Consider the following 8,970-nt stretch of genomic DNA (forward strand, 5'->3'; position numbering starts at 1 on the left):
GCCATGGTACCCGATTTAGTGAATCTAACAATTTACTAAGTCACATGTGCTCTAAATTAGTGATTTTCGTGATTTTTTGTTCAAGATGTAAAAAATGGTGTAAAGAGGAAAAACCCAGATTTGGAACCGAATGTATGGGTCTGAGATGATACGGATCATACGAGAGGGTTTTCTGTTTCACACCAGAAAATCAAGTTTTCATCATCATTTTGAAGGTTTTTCGTCAGATCTGCAGACTTGTTCTCCGTTGTGTTCTTGAGGAGTGTGGCGGCTGCTTGAAGAAACACTAGGGTTTCTTCAGATCTGACCCAAAAGTGAACCACGAAAAACCCCTGGCGAAGAATAACATCTGACGAAGAATATTGTTCGTTGCCATTGATTGTTCACTGATGTTGATTTCCGCGGATAACCCACTGCGAAGAATCCCACCCCCTGCGAAGAACCCATTCTTCGTCGACATTGTTCGCTGATAGAAGGTTCATGAAGAACCAACATTCTTCGTCTAAATGTCTCTGCCGAAGAATCAAAGATGACGAAGAACCAAGAGACGAAGAATCTCTCTGCAGAAGAATCAAAGATGACGAAGAACCTAATTCTTTGATGAAGAACTGCTTGGCGAAGAACCCATATGCGAAGAACATTCTTCGTCTGAATCACTCTCCACGAAAAGTCCCTTGGACGAAGAGCTCTTTGGCCGAAGATTGTTTGATGGTGATTCTTCACGAAGAATAATTCATTCTTCGTGGACTTTGAATTACTAGTATCCATCTTCTGAAATTGGTGCGGCTTCACAGGACCCAGAATTGAATGTGACTAATTTACCTCTGTGCTCCGGCCACCACCGCGCACCGTCCCCGTTCACTAGTCAGTTGTAGTGAATGGAAGTTAGTGGCGGCTGAGGTTTCAAAGTGTAGAGGTGATGTCCGGTTATTCTTGTTTATCGCAGAGAGGAGAGAGAATGGAAGTGAGTGGCGGCTTGTGCTAGGTATCGAAGAAGAAGAGGTCAGGCAAATGATGATGTCGGCTGGGATTAAGTTGCATAGGGTTGTTATATTGGATTTGTTTGGATGGTGCATTGTGTTTCGGGCCATACACATTTTGAATGGGCCCAACTAATGTTTTTAGTGGGTATCATATGGATTGGAGGAAATATTGAGTTGCCGTAGGATTGGTCTTGGGCCCTACCACATGGAGCATGTGTGCATGGATAACTCTTAGGCTGCCACAATTTGGATGCACACTTTAATTGCTGAATGATATATTTTTTATTGGGCTACACATGGAATCCAACATAATTGGCATATGATCTTTCAATTATTCCATGGGGGCCCACCTGAGATGGACTCGTAGTTCAATATGGGCCTCGTGAGATTGTTTGAATGTTGGCCGGGATTACACGATCACTACATGGGCCAAGAATTTTTACGCGATTTGCAAAGTGGGGGTCAGGTGTTCGTGAAGTGATTTAAATTAAGCTTTAACGTCAATTTGTACGAGTTCGGAAGCGTGCGGGATGATGAGGCATGATGAAAACATGATTTTTTTACGTGGGGTAGAGAGAATTTGAAAGATTCTTCTCAGTAGAGAGAATCTGTTCAGTGAAGTTGACGATAGTTCTGCTCAGTAGAGGGAATTTGTTAAGGTTTAGAGATTTTACCAAAGAAATGGGGGAGGGGGGGGGGGATAAAAATTTTCATATGTTTTGGAATTTCTTCGGTAAATTTCTAAACGCAATCACAGGTGGTAGAGTTTGTGATTTTCTGTTGATACCAAAGGTTTTGCATGGAATATTTTGCACAGACACATATTTGAGGATTTTAATTAATTATCCAGCCAGCGTGAAGGGTTTTGCACGGAAACATACAGGTATCTAAAGTCTACAGTAGTTTCAAAACGCTGTTCACTGAAGACCTGGGGAACCTTTATGAGATATTGCAGGGATCTGGGTGTAATTCAATTTGTTGAGTTCGCAAACGATGTACTTGGTCAAGCTGACATCCTGAGTACTGATGCTGAAGATCCGTAGTGCATTACGTGGTCAACTTCACAAAGGTGAGATAATGAGATCTGGATGTAGTTCAACTAAGCATGTTGGTTGAGCTTGCAAGTGATATACTCGGTCTAGCTGACTTCCTGAGTGTTGATGCTGATGATCAAGGTGCATTACTCTACCAATGTAGTATGCTTGAGTGAAATGGAGTTCTTATGACAAGATCAAGACTTGATGCAGTTTTTAAAGAATGGAACCCTTATCAAATGCAGGTTGGAGTATTGGAAGATCAGCGGAAGATAGGTCAATTTAGCCTTGCGAGGAGATTGCACAACACCCAACACGGATACGCGTACTTTGAGGGGGAAATATTATACGAGAAGCTTTAAGGGTTTGGTATTGCTATAAAGACTCAAGTCAAGATACTACTTACCTGGATCATCGGTCAAGGGGGAATTTGTTAACACAGAGAAGATGACATCAATAAATACTTGACTGAAGATCGATTGCAGTTGCATTTTCAACATTCGACAGCAACAGACAAGAGGGAATTTGTTGGTGCAGTTTTTGTGTCCGATGGTGTTCGAATAGATTAGATTTATTTTATGCTGATTATGTAATAGTTAGTGAAACGGTCAAACGAACTCGTATTGACCCGCTCGTTTGAAGTGGTCAAACAAGAGGGTTATTTGTTTGACCGTGTGTGTTTGCAAGTGAAGTGGATGTGGCTATAAATACCACCCCTTGGTTCATTTGCAAGGTGAGAAGCTTTTAGACTTTGGGGGAGAGATCACCACTTGGTCTCTCCCCGGATGTATACTCCTTTGGTATGGTTCGGGTTAGCTTGTAATCGGGCCGCTTTGTAATGTTATGCTACCGAATTAATACAAGGAAGTTTTGTTTATCCATCTCTAATCTCTCCCGTCTTGAACATAATCACACACTAATCACGGGTCACGGTCCGAATCATGAACCTACATACATCACTCGCCCCTTTTCAATGATCTAATAAATGGTATTGGACCAAAATGAACATTTATTATAAATGACGTTGAATATAAGTATGAGTGCTATCTTGTTGATGGAATTTACCCTGAGTGGGCTAATTTTGTGAAATCATTTTCAAGAGAGGGAACCCTAGATCCTAAAAGAATAAAGTTTAATAGAGTTCAAATGGCGGCACGCAAAGACATTGAGCGAGCATTTGGTGTTTTGTAGAAAAGGTGACGCATTTTGAGCATGCCTTGTAAATTGTATGAAAAAGATCAAATAAGAAACGTGATGTACGCGTGCATCATTCTACAAAACATGATTTTAGAAGATGAAGGGCGCGCAATAGTTGAATATTATGGCGAGGAGACCGCAACAAATAACGTAGACATTAATAACGAAGAGAGATCGCAAAACCAAAATCTAATCGAGTCAAGACAAATAAGTTCAAACCTTCGAGCTGATTTGGTACAACATGTTTCGACATTTCCTAGATTCGACTCAATGGAAGATGAAGATGAAGATGATTGATTGATTTTTTTTGTTGTAATGTATTATTTTATTGTAGTTTTTTTTCTTAATTTTATTTGCAGTTTTTTAAAAATTATATTTAGTTAACAAAAATTTTGAATAGTTTAAGAAAAAAATATAAGAAATGACACATGGCTGGCCACGTCATAGCTGGTCACGTCATGCCACACCCAGCCAGCAGTCCCGCCACACCGCATCATTCATATGGCCCCACCATGTAACATCCCGAAAACGGGTTTGGTAATCAAACCACATTAATACTACAGGACGGGTAAAATATAGTTAGTGGTAAAACTTACCCGGTAAATTTTAGGATTTAAATAAATAAATCTAATATTTGTCAAAAGGATGAGAAATACTTTGAGAAAGCAAAGTATATAAAAGGCCCGAGATTTAACGGGACTTAAAATAAAACGGGTTATAACTTTCCCGAAACCACTAAGTAACTAGGAATTGGTCATAACTAAGGATAAAACAACTAGGAAAAATTTAACCTAGTTAATTATGTGCCATGGAATAATGACGAAATTGGTTAAAACACACTAAATGCCACTTGGGTAAACTAGAGGGACCAAAAGTGGTAAACTAGAAACTAGTTTATAATAAATAAAAATACCATACACCAAAACACACACCTTGAGTGTGTGTTCTGGTCGAGTTCTTCACAGAAGCCAAGAGAAGCTTCTAAGCTCCAACCCTAATCAACCAAATTTCATCAAATCAAAGGGGCAAATCGAGTCCAAACAGAAATCTAAACTCAGATTAGTGATCATCTCCGTGAAAGGAACATAAGGTATGCCAAATTATGTTATTTCTATTCATCTTGAGTTCTTGATGAACATAAGAAATCGAAATTTAAACCTAAATGTTTGATGTTTGGATGAGATTAGGAAAGAAATCATGTCTAGGAGTAAACCCTAGTCAATAAATTGTTGAAATTGTGCTCATAAGTAAGAAATCCATAACCACCCATTTAGGTGTTAAATGGGTTTTGTAGGATGATGAGATACATTGACATCTCGATCATAAAACAAGTATTATTGACTTTTATGAAGTGAATCTAGGTGTTACTATGCATGCTAGATAAGATAAATTTGAAAATGATGTTAATATTGGCTAAATAGTTAGTCATTAACTTGATTGTTATTGGCATAAAATCATGCTCACTAGGTGTTTGATGTAATGCCTAAACGAGAACAAATTGTAAGATGTAGAGTAAAAACGCATGTTCGAATCATATGGTGAATTATGCGTTATAGGAAGTAATAAGAGTTCTAAATACGATGTTAGTTGAACTCTACAGGAACGGTGGTTGAATCTTCAAGTGGTTAAGTCGGAGCGGACGCGCGCTTGAAGGATATGCTTTGAAAGGTACGCGACTTGTCGTCTCGTTACATTTATGTAGACAAGCTTAGTTTAAATATGTTTAAGGTCGATATAGCGAAAATGGTTGAGTTGGTATGTCAATGAGGTGATGGAATTCACTAGGCAACCCAAACGGGTCAAAATAGATAGTAAAATGTGTGTAATATTGAAATAGAGAAAATGGTTGTGTTGGTATGTCGTTGAGGTGATGGAATTCACTCGACAACCGAATGGGTCAAATTGATGGTTAAAATAATAGTGACCAAAATAATGACACCATTTGGTAAAAAATTATAACGGGTCGAACAATTTAAGAAAATGCCTTTTAAGTAGTAAGAACTCACGGCGCGAACAGGAATAGGTTCAAAAAGACATGATGGTATTAATATACCATCATACGTTGACAAATGGTCATGTCGACTAAATGGGTCAAATGGTATGTTAATACCATTTGACAATAATAACTGACGACTACTTGTTGAGCTTTGTGATTACAGGAAATAACATATGTTGCGTTGCTCTAATTAGAGAATTTAAAGCAAGAGGTATGTAAACGGGTCAATGCTATGACCCGAGCCAGGTACATACAGTTAGAATTATAATTAAAGGTGGTATTGTGGTCAATTAATTAGTAGAAGTCCTTCATCGTAAATTGAGGGACTAAATTTAACACCCCGTGTTTTCGAATGTTAAAGCCAAAGTCAAAGTCCAAGTCAACTTTGACTTTCTTTGACTGTAGATAGTCGATTTTGTGTTTTAGTTGTATTATGTGGAGTAAGTATTGTAATCAGCAAGAACCGAAGTAATCGAATGTGTTTCAATGCGAACCGATCTACGACTGTGAATGATAGGAAGTAACAATGCGAAAAAGATAACCAATCAGTAATCAAACCGATTGAACAATCAATCGAACTCGAAACTCGAATTATTGCGAATTGTGGTATTATTATACATGTGTGTGTGCCTTACGTGTTACTTGTGCGTGCTTACTTTATGTTTGGTGTGGTAATCAAGCAAATCAATCGAAAATCGAATCGAACTCGAAAAGCAATCGAACTCAATCGAAACCGACATCGAAATGTGACTTATAGAAGATTGTGTGTTAGATATAGTGGTTGGGATTAAAAGTAATTTGACTAGGAACTCTATCGTATCCGTATCATCGTCCACCGAAATCGAAACGTCGAAAATCGTCGCAAAATACTCGAAGTGCGTGGCGGATCGAACAGGAAGCATCCTGATCAAACAGGCCAGCCGATCGGCTAGCATCTTGCCAGCCGATCGAGCAGCCCACTCGATCGGATCTCCCAGCCGATCGGTTGCCACTTTCCTCTTTTGGAAGCCTATAAATAGGGCTGTCATTGTCATACTTTCCATTTTTGGAAAGCTCTGACCGAACCAGCTATCTTCTTCATCTTTTCTCAGATTTCTCTCAATCCCGGTAAGTTTTCACTCTAATTCTTGTACGTTTTTGATCATTACTTGATTCTACACCTTTCTATCTTTCAAAACCTGAATTCTAACCGTGAAATCACCAAGATCTAAGTGTTCTTGGGTGATGTCATCATGGTGTTCTTGAAGAACTTCAAACTTTGGCATCATTCAACCATGAATAGCTTAGATCTAACCGATTTCCACATAAACAAGCTAAGATCCATCATAGATCTAAACATTTTCATGATGTGAAGGATTGCAAGAAGGATTTCCAACTTTCTTTCAACTCTTTTACACTCAATGCTTTCAAACTGATAGAAACGGAGCTTGCACCGGCTAACTAATCATTCAAATAGATTAAAAGGTTCAAGATTCGGGTTCTATGAACAAGGTTCACCGATTTTGGGTTAAACTCTAAACCGACATTCCGAACCGCTCACCGGCCGGACTTGGGTGATTCCTGTTCGAGCCAAGGGAACAAGTAGGAACGAAGGTTATCATAGTTCAACACGTTGTCAAGATACCTTGAAAGAATGACAAATAAACAAACAGCCAAGTGTTAGACGAAAGGCCGACCAGGTCAGAAATGGTGGCCAAACGGCTAGGCTGTTCGAACAGCCCTGCCGATCGGACATGCCAGCCGATCGACTGGGCCAGCCGATCGGCTAGCACATGGTCCCACACTTCCAAACTTTTGAAGTATAGTATTGACGAAGCAATGTTCAACCGAATGGGTCATTCGATTGGTAAACATTACTGTTCGGATCATGAGATACTATGCTTCAACACTTAATCGTTTTCACAACTCGTTCGTAGTAGGGAATGTCAGCCGATCGAACAGACTGTTCGATCGAGTGACATTCAGCGAGGACCACTCCTGAAGTTCCTAGCCGATCGAGTAAGCTAGCCGATCGAGTGAGCTAGCCGATCGAGCGAACCGCTCGATCGATCGACTTGAAAGGTAGGAACACTTCAATGTTCTCAAATGCTGCAACGAAAACTTCAAAAGTTCAAATCCTCAAACACAAACACACCTGAGGAAGAAACAATCCACTCGAATGGTCTAGCCGATCGAGCCAACCGGTCGATCGAACAGGACTGTCCAATCGGATATACCAGCCGATCGAACAGGCCGTCCGATCGAACTTGCCGTTCGATCGACCAGCCCATTCGATCAATCCATATTTGTTTACTTTTCCGCATTACTTATCGTTATGCTATCGAACTATTCAGGCTAATCTTACTCTCAGCGCTCCCTTCAATCCACAATCAATCACTGTGAGTATACTCGATCCCTTTTTGCTTTTAGCACTTTTGGGTGTTACATACGTTACCTATCAAATCACAATCAAACACAAACTATTTGAACGCTGACCATTTGCATGTGCAACTTGAGTAAATGTATGCTGTTTATTATGTTTACACGTGGAATGCTATCTACCTGCTTTAGCAACATAGTACTATAGTTTGGACTCAGCACCCGTTCACACGGGGGTTGCTAAGGACAAATACTTGCATGGATTACGGTGGTAATCATGTATTGCGAACCGTCTCGGACGGTCAACCCGCTGTCGTTGGTATCAATGGTCCCATGTCGATAATTAACATGCATCGTTTTCCTCTGTGTACGTGCCTGGTTATGCGTAAACTATTCGAACTCTATATGCTTCTACTAAACTTGTGTGCTCACCTTTACATTTTATGTATTGACCTTATTTTAACGTATGTGACAGGTGTTTAAGGTGTTAGCTTGCTAGGAAAGCAAGGCAATAATAAAGCCTTAGAGCCCATCTAGCAGTTGTAGGTCGTAGCCTACCTAGGGGTCTCTAGAAGCGAATAAACTATAGCCATGGAGCCGTTGGAGTAGTTCGATCAAGCATCTATGGCATTAGTTGTCTGTAGATCATGTCCGGATGAGTCTTAATGACTCTTGGCAGTACTTTTAAACATTTGGTTTGTAATAAATTGATCTGAGTTGTCGAAATAGTATTATTTGTTTAGTTGTATTCTATGATAACTTGTTTATATATTTGGGATACGGTATGGGACGTATCAGTTAACTGAATTTGTAATACTAGTTGTTGTGGAAACTTCTGGACAATCTGTTTCGCTCAGTGCCGCGCCCCGATGATTCCGCCATCGGTTGGGGTGTGACAGATTGGTATCAGAGCCATAACTATAGGGAATTAGGCAGACACGACCTAGTCCGGGTCGCTGTCTTAGAGACCTAGACTATAGTTAGGAACCATCAGACCCAGTTTATGTGCCTTATTCTGTAAATATTCCCTATCACTGTACTCGAGTTTTCAAATAAAAGTCGGTAGGTTTAGTTGGGAATAGGTGTGAAAGCCGCAAACTCCTGACCAAGCTGCCTGACTTTTGCTGATTCTATTCGTTTATTCATGCTCATCTCATTATTTTCACCAACAAACCAAAGAGGTTATGCCAAATCAGGAGTGAAATCCATATTTTGACGAATAACCTCCTTTATTTTAGTAAAAATAAGGAAGAAATTGCTAAGCCAAGGGGTGAGACCCTAACCTTGGCAGTTTGTTCTGGATTTTATTTATCTCACCAAGGCTACGACGGACTCCATCGACCTGAACTCACAAGTATGACCTAGAAGGCGCGTGTGGAATGCCCAAGAATCGAGGCAGAAA

At 39.9% G+C, this 8,970-nt stretch overlaps 1 long non-coding RNA gene across 1 annotated transcript; it reads left to right on the top strand.

Annotated features, from left to right (window-relative positions):
- The first annotated feature begins 4,140 nt into the window (after positions 1-4,140).
- On the top strand, positions 4,141-5,460 carry LOC110914995. The gene is made up of 3 exons (XR_002578680.1): positions 4,141-4,304; positions 4,815-4,882; positions 5,374-5,460. It is a non-coding gene; the product is annotated as an uncharacterized LOC110914995 (long non-coding RNA).
- Positions 5,461-8,970: the final 3,510 nt, after the last annotated feature.

The sequence above is a fragment of the Helianthus annuus genome, chromosome 5, assembly GCF_002127325.2.
Source record: "Helianthus annuus cultivar XRQ/B chromosome 5, HanXRQr2.0-SUNRISE, whole genome shotgun sequence".
NCBI lineage: Eukaryota > Viridiplantae > Streptophyta > Magnoliopsida > Asterales > Asteraceae > Helianthus > Helianthus annuus.